At 35.0% G+C, this 15,529-nt stretch overlaps 1 protein-coding gene across 2 annotated transcripts in view; it reads right to left on the bottom strand.

Annotated features, from left to right (window-relative positions):
• Window positions 1–15,529, bottom strand: part of Mgat4c (MGAT4 family member C) — a 783,513-nt gene that overhangs the window by 350,925 nt on the left and 417,059 nt on the right. For both annotated transcript variants that reach the window (XM_048804350.1, XM_048804344.1), the window contains exon 5: window positions 4,734–4,796. The gene's annotated coding sequence lies outside the window, so the exon portion shown is untranslated. The remainder of the gene's footprint in view (window positions 1–4,733; window positions 4,797–15,529) is intronic.

Here is a 15,529-nt window from a genome sequence, read left to right as displayed (position 1 = left end):
TTGATGAAGGCTCAGATGATTTTTATTACTTTTTATCAATATAGTATATTTTAATTATTGATCTTTTAGATGTAATTCCATCACACCCTGAATATGCTAAAGTATAGTATAAACATAACGTTTATATGCACTGGGAAACAAAGAATAAAAAAGGAATCACATGTCTTGTTATTACAATATTTGCTTAATTGTGGTCACCTGGAACAAACCAATATCTCCAATGTATGGCCTTAAATTAATGAATGTTTTCAATGAATCAGAGATGATTTAGTTTTTCTTTAAACTATTTTAAAAGATAACCACAGAAAATTTCAAAATTCATTTTTCAGAATTCTATGTGAGGGGGTGAAGAAAATACTACTCCAAAATACGGCATCTTGACAGTAAGTATTTTAAGTTGAAGGAAATTGAGAAAGTTACAGAATCAGAAAAGTCTCTCTTATCTTCTCCTGCCCACTCTCCTTTGAGCACTCCCATGTAAGGTATCTTAGCCTATACCTGGAGGGAAGGAATGCTATACAGAGCGGCCCAAAAGAGCCTGAATAAATAGACCTATAACTCTCTCTTCCCCCAGCTATTTAATTAGCCTACACCTTTTTTTACTCAATCATACTTCTACAGAATTGTACAACTTTCATCAAACGAAAACAAAAATATACGTTGTCCCCCATTTCTTTGGATCTTCATTTTTGAACATTTCTATACCATAAAAAACTTTTCTTAATGAATTTATTATGATATTTTCTCCTCAATCTGTCTTTGTGACAGGGGTTATTAGCCATGAACCATGTAAAGGCAGAAGAAAAGATAGTACTTTTGTTGCTGTATACATTGCACTTCATATTTAATAAGTTTCGGTAGCTATAATATTTTAGATATGGAATGTCCACTAAAGTTTCATGTGTCCAGGTTTGGTACCAAATAAAGCAATATTCAGGCACGCCCTTGGGACTGTATCTAATCTCTAATCCCTTCCTCTTTCTTTCCCCCCGCCCCCTCTCTTTCTCTGTTTTCTGGCAACCATGACATGAACAGCTTTATCTGCCACCATGATGTTCTGTCTTACCTCAGGCTCAGGGCAATGGAACCAGCTGATTGTAGACTGAAGCCACTGCCAGGAAAAATAAATATTTCCTCCCTTTAAGAACCTTTTCTCAGGTATTTGTTCCACAGATTAAATCTGACTAACACTGTGGCTTTAGTAATACAGTAAAGAAGCTGCTGAGATATGGAATTTGCTGAATTTTCTAATTGAATACAAAGTAGGTCTGTAAATATTTAGTTAAATCAGTTATTATATAACTCTTAGCTTTATATGTTTAATATGGACTTTATATTTCTGTTATTCTTATTTGAAGAATTACCTGGTTTTAATTATCTCATTTCATCTAAACAACAATTTTTTGGGGGGAGGGGGGTTGGTGAGTGTTACTGGGGTTTGAACCCAGGACCATTTTTGTCACTGAGCTACATACCCAGTCCTTTATTTTTTACTTTGAGACAGAATCTTGCTAAGTTGCTGATGTTTGCCTTCAACTTGTGATCTTCCTTACTTAGTCTCCCAAATTTCTGGGATAACAGGCTCACACCATTCCCTCTGACTCAGTCAACAAATTGTACTAAGTACTTAATAGAGTCTGGGCACTCTGCAGGACACCAGTTTTAACCCTTATTTTTTTTAAGTGATCTGAAAATAAGCAATATATAGTTGTACATATTTTGAATTCTTAATAATTATGGTGAAAGACATGAGGTCAAAGAAGCTTGCAAGAGAATGAGTAAGTCAAACGGTTAGGAAAGATTTTTTTGAAAAGGTCTGTAAGCTCTCTATGCAGGATGTAAGAGATGGGGAGCTAGTCATTATAGAACAGAGGAAAATTAATAAGATAGAACTGTTTAAAAAATCACTATTATTTGACCAGAAAAATGTTTGCAAAATATTTTAAATATCTCTAACAAAGTGGTCTGTTGTTTGAAATGCTTTAAAAATAATATAAATATAGTTTGTGTTTTAAAATAGTTTCCAGTGAAGAAAGAAGTAGGAGAGAAGACATAAAGGAAGAAATTAATGAAGGAAAGAAAATATATCCTCTGAGACACCACATGGGTTTTTATAAACATGGAAAATTTTAAAGTTAGCCATTTTTCCTTCTATGTGAAAAGCACAATTTTAGGATGGTGAGAACATGTCAAAAATATGCCCATTACATGTACTTTGCAGATGCTCTAATTGTATTCTTTCCTTAATATTATGAACTAGTTTTCTTTGTCTTTTTATTTTTCCATAAGAGAAATGCTTACCAGAACATTTTGAAGCTCTACAATAATATCATTAAATATTTTGATTCTGTGCTCCTGTTTCATAGGAGGCCTTAGAAGGTTTTCAGGTCACAGTCTAATTTAAGGATTTGGAGATGTGAGGAATATTTCATTTAAATATAGTGAATTATGCATGAAAGATCTAATAGGTTCCCCACAGCAATGCCCTAATTATGCTTTAATTCATTAATAGGAAAATTCTGGTTTATATTGGATGCTCCACATTCTCACAACTGGGACAGAATTTAAAGAATTATACCTCATAAATGCAGAATAAAATCATCATTTTTATCCACTTGAAAGAGTCTTCTTTTTGCCACCTCATGAAATGATCACATTTGTTTTTGCATTGCGATACAGAATATAATGAACAGTTTTAAATTAAAAAAAAAATAGAGAGAACATATCAGTTTATGTTGCTCATTTACCCACACTAAAGACTGTTGTCATGGCATGCTAAAAATACTTTAGAAAGATTTCACTGATTGCTTCCATTTAACTGCCACTTTGCCATTTATTGACTTAATTTTGCACAAAATGAAGCACACTTAAGACCCATGAGAAGATATTAGGTTTTAGTTCTACATACCTCATCATGGAAATAATAAAATGAAGAAAACCCTTTTTTTTTTTTTCTTGGTACTATATTTGCAAAAGAACCCACATCCAGAAAGAAAAACCCATACTAAAATCTCTCAGCATAATCTTAACACACACAAATAAGCATCTCTTACTTTTATGCTCTTTTCAAATTAAAGCCAGTATCTATTTCATTTCAGAAGGTATGCCATTGTTTTACAAAATACACGGAGTGATAAAGTGGAATTTTCATAGATGAAAACAACTGTAAATCGGGGGTTGGGGTGTTGGAGGATCTTTCTTTTCTAAAGCTTTTTGTTTAATGAGTCTTGCTTTAAAGCAGCTCTGGATTTTTTTTTTTCTTTAGAATAAATCCATGAGTTTAAGAACATCTTTCTGTTTAAATAGATAAAGGAACCATTAAAGTATATTCACCAGGATCTAGGCCAATACATATGCATATATATATATATATATATATATATATATATATATATTTTTTTTTTATATATTATATTATATTATATTATATTTACCTACATAATTATCAGAATAATTGACTGTAGTAACAGAAGTGTTGATTAAATTTTTTGTTGTTGCAAATACTTATATATTAAGAGATAGTACAGTTTTGGTCAATCCTTTTACTATTGAAAAGTTCCAAGAGATCACCTCACATATATTCAGGTTACCAGCTTTCTAATAGATATAAATTCAATAGCAAACAGCTATATGAATCAAACATGCACTGCCCAATAGCATGGGTTTGAGAACCCCTGAATGTGACCTGCTCCCAGAGGAAAGCAATTTAATGCTCCGTTGCACACAGAACAGTATGTATGAATCACAAAACCTTCAGATAAATTAGTGACAGGTACATCTGAATAGGATTTCTTCTAAGTCTCTTATCTACAGCCAGGCAAGCTTGTTTCACGCTCACTTTCAAAGATAACTCCATGTGGCCTGTCGCCTTGGCAGTTCTCACAAAGCAAACAACCCCCATCATCCATTATTGGGGGGAAAAAATCCCCTTATTATTTCAGTTACTGTGACAGGAAATGGGATAAAGTGAAAGCTATCTGCCAGTTGAAAATTCATCAGTCGATTACCACGTCTTATATCTTCTCTAACTTTCACAGGCTGTGTGCTTTTTGCTCTTTTACTTTTATTTTTGACAGTTCTGATATCCCAGACTTATAGCCATGGCAAGGTTCAAGAACAAAACAGCAGGTTATCAAAGACAACTTATCAGAGGCCATACAGGGAAAAGAGATGCCAACCATTAGTGAGTAGCTGAAAGACAGATCTAGACAGAGGGAGGGAGAAAAGTGCATCAAGCTTTCATCTTTAACTGGCCATTTATTCTGTTTGAAAAAACTCTGAGGAAATTTTGAGATGCTAAAGATACATTCCAAGTACTTAGGAATATTGGTTACAGAGAAAATTAAAAACAGTAAAACCAAACCAACCAAACGAACAAACACACACACACACACACACACACACACACACACACGGAAAAAGCTTATATATGAGGGATCATATTGACATACCTTATCAACTATAAACACATTGGAATATCAAAACCATATAAAACCATGTGCATTAAACTAAATATCAATATATAGCGTAAAAATTCTTTATCATCTACAAAGTCAAACATTTATTAATTACTATAATTTTTTAAAAGCAAACAATAAAACAAATTCTACTGTAGTCTACGATTATACTTACTGGAGACCGACTCATTAAGTATTTTAATAAATTCCATGTCATGTCACTAGGTCAATGACATAGCATTAAATAATTCAATATCACAAACTAACAAGACTCACATTTTAGGTTCTGTAGAGATAGTCCTTCTCATACAAAATCAGGGTTGTGCTTTCTGGGCGAGTCTGTGTTAAATCAAAATGACAAAAATCTTAGTTTCCCATTCTACTGCCACTTAGAATGCATGCAAATAAACTTCCATCTAGTCAAGGGGGAAAAATTGCATTAAGGAGCACTGATTTGTAAATTTGGTCTTTTCAAATGTAGATGATGTTTTCCCCTCCTCTCCCCACATATCTTTGCAAAATTTCAGGAATGAACTCATTATTGTAGAAATTCAAGTAAAGCTATGGTCAGTTAATGAAATTCAGGCCTGGGATTAAGCTCCATAAACATGCAAAATAGTTGGGCATTTGCAATTGGGAGAGACATGGTGATGCTGGAATGGAAACAAAATGAGCCATATAAATTAATCAAAGTACAATATGATAGATTTAGCTAAGTTAAATGTTGTCCTATATATGAGGTGGTTCATAGTATTTCAAATGTGCAAAAAATAAAAGCAAAAATAACTTAAAAATGTTATCAATACCATATCCAGAGACACTTTAGGGAATATAAGTATAGCTACTAAATTCACCTTCTTTGAAATTACACAAGTTTAATTAAATTGGATATATTTCCTTTATAGCTTCAATAATTTAAGCAACATTAAACACCATTTTAAATATGCAAGAATTTCAGTTAACTGGCAATAAAAATTATTATTTCTGCTCTAACTATTATGCTTATACTGATTTATTTACAATGTACTTCAAAGTCATCAGTAATTTCTTAAAAGCTTTAGTAAATAGAGAACTAAAATGCTCAATTAAAATGTTAAACTCTACTTGTGCAGCACCATATTATATTAATATTATTTTATTTTTATGAATTAGAAAAACTAAAAATGTAGTCAGAACAATAGGTTTGAATGTTTAAGAAGTTAAATGTCAGGTAAGTATTGTGTAACTGTTTATTTGAATTATGTCAACACAAAGTCATAATAATTCCTTCATTATTATATGCCAAGATTTTGATGCTTCATAATGAAATGTTACATTTTGCTGGTTAATTATCCACTAACTCAACAAACAGATCTTGACCAAGATGCCCTTTTCATTCCCTTTTGCTGGATCAAAATGTAGACAGGCTTCTTACTAACTCTAATCCCTGACCTTCTTATTCTTACTTACTTTAGAAAACTTGCAATTGTAAATAATTTATCTTCCCCTTTGAGATGTAAATCTTCTTCCTGTCTCCTGCCAATTTTGCTATGCAGAAAGTCTTTCTCTAGGACCTTTGGAAAAGTGATCAAGAAAATAGTGCCCCTAATTCCCAGTCTCTATGAAAGAGTAGGAGCCCAATTTAGATAAGCATAATTAGCAAACACTGATGGCTAATCCCATTGACCAACCTCCCAACTAATGTCCTCTAACACTTTCCACTTAATCACTCAGACTGTTAAAGATTCTGCCAATCTTTGTTTTAGCAGTTAAATTCAATATCTCTATTTTTGTCATTTGGAAGTAAGCTGTCTTCACCTGTTTAACTCTTGAGTGCAATTTTTCTTTCACATTCTCAGGTGTCTATTGTGTGCTAGCAGGAATTCTGTTAATTCAGTGGTGAGCAAGACACAGTATTTTTCTTCATAGCACCTATCATCTTGTGAAAGACAGATATAAATAAATTCATATTTAAAATAGATTGTTGTGAGATTCAAGATGGCAGGCTAGAGGGAGGCTGCATTCTGAGTCGCTCTGGGACCTGGGATTCAAGTATGAAAATAATGTTTCTCTGTCAGTGATTAGAAGATCCCCAACAGCTGCTCCCCACAGGAATCATAGCTACCATGCCTCAGCTGTCAGCACAGGACTTCCAAAAACTTGTCCATGCAGGTCCTCCTGAATAGGACCCTCCGGCACTATCAGGACTCCTGGTCACTGCTCCCACAAAGGAATCCTGACTGCAGCTCCCAGAAAACCTAGCAGCAGCCCAAGTGCAGACACTAAGGCTGCCACTCCTGTGTGGACCACTATCTACAAACATGGGGCTCCTCCAGTCTCCTCCATCTCGGGGCACTGCAGCCACTGCCACAGTCCCATACACGTGGTAGCCTGCACCTGGGGACACTGCACTGGGTTCCATGACAGCTGCCAGCCATAATACTGCATGCCACAGAGCTGCATTTCTGAACACACCACTCAAAGCTACAGCCTATCGCTGAAAGCAGACACCTCCATCTTGGGACACCTTCATTGCCATCTTTAGTAGGGGCAACCGAGTTTGGAACACTGGCTGAAGATTAGAAACAATATGAAGATCCTGAAAGTCCCCAACTCCCCCTTCTCCCCAGCAGCCACTAACCTGGCACAGTGCCTGCCGCTACAAAGCCAATCTACAGCCACTCTGTAGCTCAGAAAACTGGGTTGCAAAACCCAGGTGCAAAACCCAGGCCTGAACTGCCCAATATAAAATAGCTCTCCTACAGGTTTGTAGCCCTCAGAGCGCAGCACAGGAGACATCTGGAGAGAAAGGTTTTTGATTGGAAAGCGGAAAGGGATGGGGTGAGTGAGATATAGTTTAGAGACTAAATTAAAGACCAGGAATTGTGAGGTCTATAGGAGATAACACCAGGCACCCACATCACATGAGCGGGCCCCAAAGGAGGTCCTTAGGGTGCAGTCTCCATTGGGGACAAGCAAGTACTTGCCCCACCTCCACGAGCTCCGCCCCCAAGACCAACCCTCCCACCCTAATAACCTTCACCATCCTGAGGGTGAATACCAGCAAACAACAGACAACCCCACCTATTAGATGAGAAGAGAAGCCTGGAAGATACTGATCTCCAACAAAAACAATCCTTGTATTTTCCTTTTGAGATTTGTTTTTTCTTTTCTTTTTTTCTTTCTGTCTCTCTCTTCTCCTGCCCTTACATCCCCAACATTTGTGAAACCAAGTACTTTTCATAAATTAGGCTACTGAGGACTGGGATGGTTAAATTGCATATTACAGTAGTGTTATATATTCTTTTATCTCCTATTTTTACATTATTTACCTTTCTTAATATTTGTTTGTTTGTTGTACTCTAATGCCTTCCCACTTACTTGTATTCCCCAAATCATTTTCTTTCTCTTCTCCTGCTACTAACCAACTTCTTCAGATTCCTATTCCACGCTTTCTCAGATGTAATAACTCTATATCCTCAACTCTTAGCCCCTCAACATCTCAGACTCATCCTCAGTTTTTTTCCTGCCATCAGAAACTGTAGAACTTTTGGCCTTCCAGAGACTCGACTCTTAGGTAAAGACATCCACAAACTGAAGACGAAAGGTTGAGGGAAAAATATACCATTCACATGTACTGTGAAAACAAGCAAGGGTTTCCATCCTCATATCAAATAAAGTAGACTTCAAGCCACATTTAATCAAAAGGGATAAAGAAGAACATTTCATATTGCTCAAGGGGACCATACATTAACAAGACATAACAACTATAAATATATATGCCCCCCCAAGATGGAACATCTACATTCATCAAACAAACTCTTCTCAAGTTCAAGAGTCAAATATACAACAACACAATAATTCTGGGTGACCTTAACACACCTGTTTCACGACTGGATAGATCTTCCAAACAAAAGCTAAACAAGGAACTATACAACTCAATAATACAATCAACAATTTAGACTTAACAGACATATCTAGAATATTTCATCCATCAATGAGCGAATACATTTTCTTCTCAGCAGCACATGGATCCTTCTCTAAAATAGATCATATATTATGTCACAAAGAAACTCTTAGCAAATACAAAAAAGTAGAGACACTACCTTCATTCTATGAGATCATAATGGAATGAAATTAGAAATCAATGATAAAATAAAAAATAGAAGCTATTCCAACACCTGGAGACTAAATAATATGATGCTATTGAGTGAAGAATGGGTTGTAAAAGACATCAAAGGGGAGACTAAAAAATTCTTAGAGGTAAATGAGAACACTGATACAACATATTGAAATTTCTGGGACACTTTGAAGGCAGAATTTAGAGGAAAGTTCATTCCTTAAAAGAGGAAAAAGTCAAAAAATAAATTACCTAACATTACATCTCAAAGACCTAGAAAAAGAACAAATCAATACCAAAAGCATAGAAGACAGAAAATAATTAAAATCACAACTGAAATTAATAAAATTGAAACAAAAAAATGAAAAAAAAACCAAAAAGTTGGTTCTTTGAAAAAATAAATAAAATTGATAAAACCTTAGCCAAGCTAACAAAGAGAGAGATAATTCAAATTAGTATCATTTATGATGAAAAAGTAAATATCACAATGCACACTAGAGAATTATAGAAGATAATTTCAAATTATTTTGAAATGTACTCCAATAAAATAGAAAATATTGAAGGCATTGACAAATTTCTTGAGTCATATGATTTGCCCAAACTGAATAAGGATGATATACACAAGTTAAAGAGATCAATTTCAAGTAATGACATAGAAGATATCATAGAAGCCTACCAACCAAGAAAAGTCCAGAACTGGATGGCTACATAGCTGAGTTCTACAAGACCTTCAAAGAAGAACTAATACCAATACTCCTCAAATTATTTCATAAAATTGAAAAAGAGGGAACACTTCCAAACTCATTCTATGATGCCAGTGTCACTTGATTCCAAAACCAGACAAAGACACATCAAAGAAAGAAAACTTGAGACCAATATTTCTAATGAAAATAGATGCAAAAATTCTTAATAAAATTCTGGCAAATTGAATACAAAAAAAATGTGAGGAATAAATGCAACATGAACAAGTGGGGTCCATGCCAGGGATGCGAGGTTGGTTCAACATATGGAAATCAATAAATATAATTCATCACATCAATAGACTTAAAGATAAGATTCAGATGATCATCTCAATATATGCAGAAAAAGCACTTGACAAACTACAGCACCCCTTCATGTTCAAAACATTAGAAAAACTAGGGATAACAGGAATATGTCTCAACATTATAAAAGCTATCTATGTAAAGCCCCAGGCCAACATCATTTAAATGGAGAAAATGAAAAGCATTCCATCTAAAAACTGGAACAAGACAGGGACGCACCCTTCCACCATGAAAATCTAGCCAGACAAAAGAAATTAAAGGGATTTGGATAGGAAAAGAAGAACTCAAATTATAACTATTGGCCAATGATATGATTCTATACTTAGAAGATTAAAAAAAAAACTCCACCAGAAAACTTCTAAAACTAATAAATGAATTCCACAAAGTAGCAGGATATGAAATCAACATCCATAAATCAAAGGCATTTCTGTACATCAGTGACAAATCCTCTGAAAGAGAAACTAGGAAAACTACTCCAGTTACAAACTACCTCAAAAAATAAAATAAAATAAAATACTTGGGAATCAACTTAACGAAAGAAGTAAAAGACCTGTCCAATGAAAATAACAGAAGGCTAAACAAAGAAATTAAAGACAACCTTAGAAGATGGCAAGTTCTCTCTTGTTCTTGGATAGGCAGAATAAATACTGTCAAAATGACCATATTACAAAAATCACTATACAGATTTAATGTAAGTCCAATCAAAATCCTAATGACATTTCTCATAGAAATAGAAAAAGCAGTCATGAAATTCATCTGGAAAAATAAGGGACCCAGATAAAATCATCCTTCTCAAGAAAAGTGAAGAAGGCAGCATCACTATACCAGTCCTTAAACTATACTACAGAGCAACAGTAACAAAAACCATGGTAGTGGCACCAAAATAGACTGATAGACCAATGGTACAGAATAGAGGACACAGAGACTAATCCACCTAATTACGGTTATCTTATAATAGACAAAGGCATCATAGATAGGAGAAAAAATAGCCTCTTCAATAAATGGTGCTAGAAAACTGGAAATCCATATTCAACAAAATGAAATTAAACACCTATCTCTCACCATGCACAAAACACAATTCAAAGTGGATCAAGTATCTAGGAATCAAACCAGAGACATGGTGCCTATTAGAAGAAAAAGTAGGGCCAAATCTCCATTATGTCAGATTAGGCCCCAACTTCCTTAATAAGACTCCTATAGCACAAGAATTAAAATCAAGAATCAATAAATGGGATGGATTCAAACTAAAAAGCTTCTCAGCAAAAGAAGCAATCAGTAAGTTGAATAGAGAGCCTACATCTTGGGAGCAAATTTTTACCACTCACACATTAGATAGAGCACTAATCTCTAGGATATATAAAGAACTCAAAAAGCTAAACACCAAACAAAACAAAAAAATACCAAATAGCCAAATCAATAAATGGGCCAAGAATCTGAACAGACACCTCTCAGAAGATAATATACAATCAACCAACAAATATATGAAAAAATGTTCAAAATCTCTAGCAATTAGAGAAATACAAATCAAAACTACTCTAAGATTTCATCTCACTCCAGTCAGAATGGCAGCTATTAAGAACACAAACACTATGTGTTGGTGAGGATGTGGGGAAAAAGGTACACTCATACATTGCTGGTGGGAGTGCAAATTTATGCAGCCAATATGGAATGCAGTATGGAGATTCCTCGGAAAGCTGGGAATGGAACCACCAGTTGACCCAGCTCTCGCATTCCTCGGTCTCTACCAAAAGGACTTAAAAACAGCACACTATAGGGACACAGCCACATCAATGTTTATTGTAGCATAATTCACAATACCTAAATTGTGGAACTAAACTAGAAGCCCTTCTGGAGATGAATGAATAAAGAAACTGTGGTATATATACAAAATGGTATTTTACTCAGCATTAAAAGAGAATAAAATCATGGCATTTGCAGGTAGATGGATGGAATTGGAAATATTATGCTAAGTGAAGTTAGCCAATCCCCAAAAAATGAAGGCCAAATGTTTTCTCTGATGTGAGGATGCTGATCCATAATGGAGATGGGTGGGTACATGGAAGGAATGGAGGAAACAGGGCAAAGGGAAAGAAGGAGAAGGGAGAGAGTAGGGGCATAGGAAAGACAGTGGAATGAGATGGACATCATTACTCCAAGTACATATATAAGAACATGAATAGTGTGACTCTACTTTGTGTGCAACCCGAGACATGAAAAATTGTGTTCTATATGTATACTATGAATTGAAATGCATTCTACTGTCACATATAGCAAATTAGAATAAATAAATAAATTTAAAAAAAAGAATTAGACACTGAGAGAAAGCCAGAAAAAAAATGAGTTAGTCATTATAAAATTCCATTTACATAAAATCTTACAAAAGCTAAACTAAGCTATGATGACTAAAGCAAGTCAGGGGTAGCCAGGTGACTACATGAGGGGTGTTGGAAGGAATGGAGGAAGAGATTTCAAAGGGACACAGAAAAGTTTTGTGGGGAATGTATAGATTAACTATCATGATCACAGCAATGGTTTCACATATACCAAAATATCAAATTGTATAATTGAAATATATAGAGTTTATTGTATGTCAATTATATGTCAATGAAGCTCTTAAAATATTTTAAGGTATGTGTAATAAGGAATGTAAAGATGATGTATATTAAACTTTTATTTTCCAGTAAAAATATAAAATAGATTGTTGCCAGTACCATTCAGAAAAGAAAGGACAGACCTGACTAAAAGTGAAACAAATGATGAAACATACCATTGACGCCATCACTGAATGGTATCACCCAGGCATCATGCAGGAAACTGGGATAGAGAAAATGTTCCAGGTAGGAGATCCATTATGCATGAGAGACTAGAGGAGAAGTGAGCATTACAATGCAAAGGAAAAAAAATGAAAAGCCGTGTTTCATACACTGAAGTGGGGAGAGGCAGGACATGAGTCTGAAATGAAACAGCAGGGAGCTAAGGAAGGATGCACTGAATCATACTTGCTCATTTTTTATTTTAAACAACACATTCATAGGGGAGAGAATGTAACCTAAAGATCACTGCTGAAGGCTCTGGCGTAAGACTCTCAGGCTTTGGAATCTGCCTGTGTCTTTCACAATGTGTGATACTAGGCAAAATGTCTAACCCATCTAAACCTGTTACTCCAGCCCATAAATGGAAATAACAAGAATACCTGGTGAGGTTTTGTGAGGATTAAAAGGGAAATTGCACATAAAATATTCAACACAAGTCTTGGGTACACAGAAAATAATTTATGTTGTTGGTGATGATGGTAATAACAGAAAACAGTCCTCAGTATTTATGATGAGGTATATACTGTATTCCAGGCCTTGAAGGTCTTGGTGAAGTATTTGAAAATAAGAGAAATTGCTGAAGTTTAAAAAATGGAGATATATTGTTAATTTTATATTTGAAATACATTTAAAAAAAATAGTATTCTAGCAGGGCTCTGAAGCACCCACCTGCAATCCCAGCAGCTCAAGAGGCTGAGGCAGGAGGATCATGAGTTGAAACCCAGGTTCAGCAATTTGGCAAGGCCCCAAGTATAGGAGGCGGACATAGCATGTGACCAGCATTTGCTTCCCCTTCTGATCAGCGTGGCACTGTCACTCACCCCGTGATCTGGTTGCTTAAGTAACTGAAGATGGTAGCCCCAATCTTGAGGGTAGAGAAAACCCAAATGTGTCTTCGTAAATGGGTGTGACTTCCTACATTCCCAGGGATCGAGCTACACTCACCTGTTCCTTTGTGATATTACCTCTTGCCCTGTTTGGGATAGAATGTCCCATGGAAATGCCCTTTGTGTGTCCCCTTCTCTTAATCTGCCCTTGGGAGTGGCCTTCCTAGATGTCAGTCAACCTGCTGACAGCAGACATCATGAAGCAAAATGCAGCCCCTTGACACCTGACCCCTTGCCTCATTTGAATGGCTTCTCCTCAATCAAAGGGATCAGCACATACTCCTTTCTCTCTTTCTGCAGGCCCTTAAAGTCAGAGGAGCCATCACAACACCCCAAAGAAAAAGGTATTTCTCTCTCTTGTGTGGTTATTTCACACAGCCTAGTTCCCCTGGAGTGACCTCTGAGTGTTTTAGTCCCGTGCAACGCAGCAGATGGCGTCCCTGGGTGGGCAAGTTTGAGTTTTTAAGTTGCTGGGAATGGGACACCTAAGCAACTCAGCAAGACCTTGTCTCTAAATAAATTATAAAAGAGGGCTGGGGATGTGGCTCAGTGGCTAGGTGCCCATGGATTCAATCCCTTGTACCAAACAAACAAACAAAAATATTGCATTCTGATGACAGAAAAATGTTTTGAAAGTTGGGAAGTCAATTTTATAATCCAGGCAAGATATGATAATGGCCTGAGAACAGATAGCAGAAACTGAAATTCTGTTTGAGTAAATATTGTTAGATATATTAATTAAAAGCCAATATGTGCAGAAGTGATAAGTTTATAATCAGATGGCCTAATAATAGGGTAAATATATTTTGTAGTTCCAGGGATTGAACTCTTGGTCTTAGGCATGTTAGGCAACTACTATACCAGTGGGCTACATCCCACCTCTAAACAGAAGTACATTTACCCTATTTTTAGATTATCTTACATATATATATATATATATATATATATATATATATATATATATATATACTGTGTGTGTATCTACTTTGGTTTTAAAACTGTTGTCTAAGTGTAATTAGTAGTAGCAGGAAAAACCTTTAACTAATAAAAGTGTTCTGGTTTGGATGTTGATAAACTTTGTTGTAGAAGTCTTTGTGAGAATCAATTAGCATGTTTCATAAGGAAGTTTTGTTTAACCAAATAGATCAGTTGAGAAGGTGCCATCTTTAATGTATAATACAAAAATAAAATCAAGAGAAATAGCTAATATTTATTTGGGACATGTGTCCAATATTATTTTGTTTAGCTTACATATATTATCTTATTTCATCCTGAAAACAGCCTATGAAGTGGTTACAAGTATTGTCCTCATTTTACAGATGAGAAATTTGGAGCATATGGAAGTTGAACAAATTGCCCAAGTGACATAGTAAGTGGAAGAACATGGATTCAAACTACAATGTCTGGATTCAGAGGTTTTGCACTTAACTCCTATGAAAAAAGTACTAAAATAATTTTCACAGTATGCAAAGCTCAGAGGTGATTACAACAATGTGAGGATACAATAGTAGAGAATCAAAGAAAGCATTTAGGACGAAAGCAGAAGAAACAATTTCAATAAGATTGAAAGCACAAAAAGGGTTAATCAGAGTAGCTTCACTAAATGATGTTTTATTTAGATTTTAAAGAATGAACAAGATATTTGCCTCCTTAAAAATAATATGGCTTACTTTAAATAATGATGTATAATGGTATTTGCTTTTCTTTGATCCTCTCAATCAAATATAGTGATTCAATTTTCTAAGTGACCTTGTATTAAACAGCTAAAAAATAATATAAAATATTTAATCAATGGGACCAGTAATGTTCTGATGTATTTCTATTATAGTCACATAAAAATCTAAAATTTAAACTACTTAACTTGATCTTTCTGATTACATTCTCTTTTATAGTACCCCCACACAAACATATACACACATACAAATACATACAAACACAAAGCAGATTCCAATAGCTAAGATATTCTTGCCACAACAGTTTTTGTTTTCCTCCAATATATGAAGATTCCACCAGTGTTGCTTTCCTATTTAATCTTCTCCCAAATCTTACATTGCCAGCCCTTTCACATATATTTCTTCTTCTTTTATGTGATTTTATAATATTCTTTAAATTATAGATTGTAATTTTAAGGAATATTTTTATTCTTTGCTAATGATCTTTCTTTTCTTTTCTTTTTGTGATAAGAACCGTGCCTGGGCTTTCTATACTTAAAAGTTACTAAAGTGGCTTC

This window comes from Marmota marmota, unplaced genomic scaffold (assembly GCF_001458135.2).
Source record: "Marmota marmota marmota unplaced genomic scaffold, marMar, whole genome shotgun sequence".
NCBI classification, from domain to species: domain Eukaryota; kingdom Metazoa; phylum Chordata; class Mammalia; order Rodentia; family Sciuridae; genus Marmota; species Marmota marmota.
Note: the sequence above shows the minus strand (reverse complement) of the source record. Positions and strands in the feature narration are given on the sequence as shown.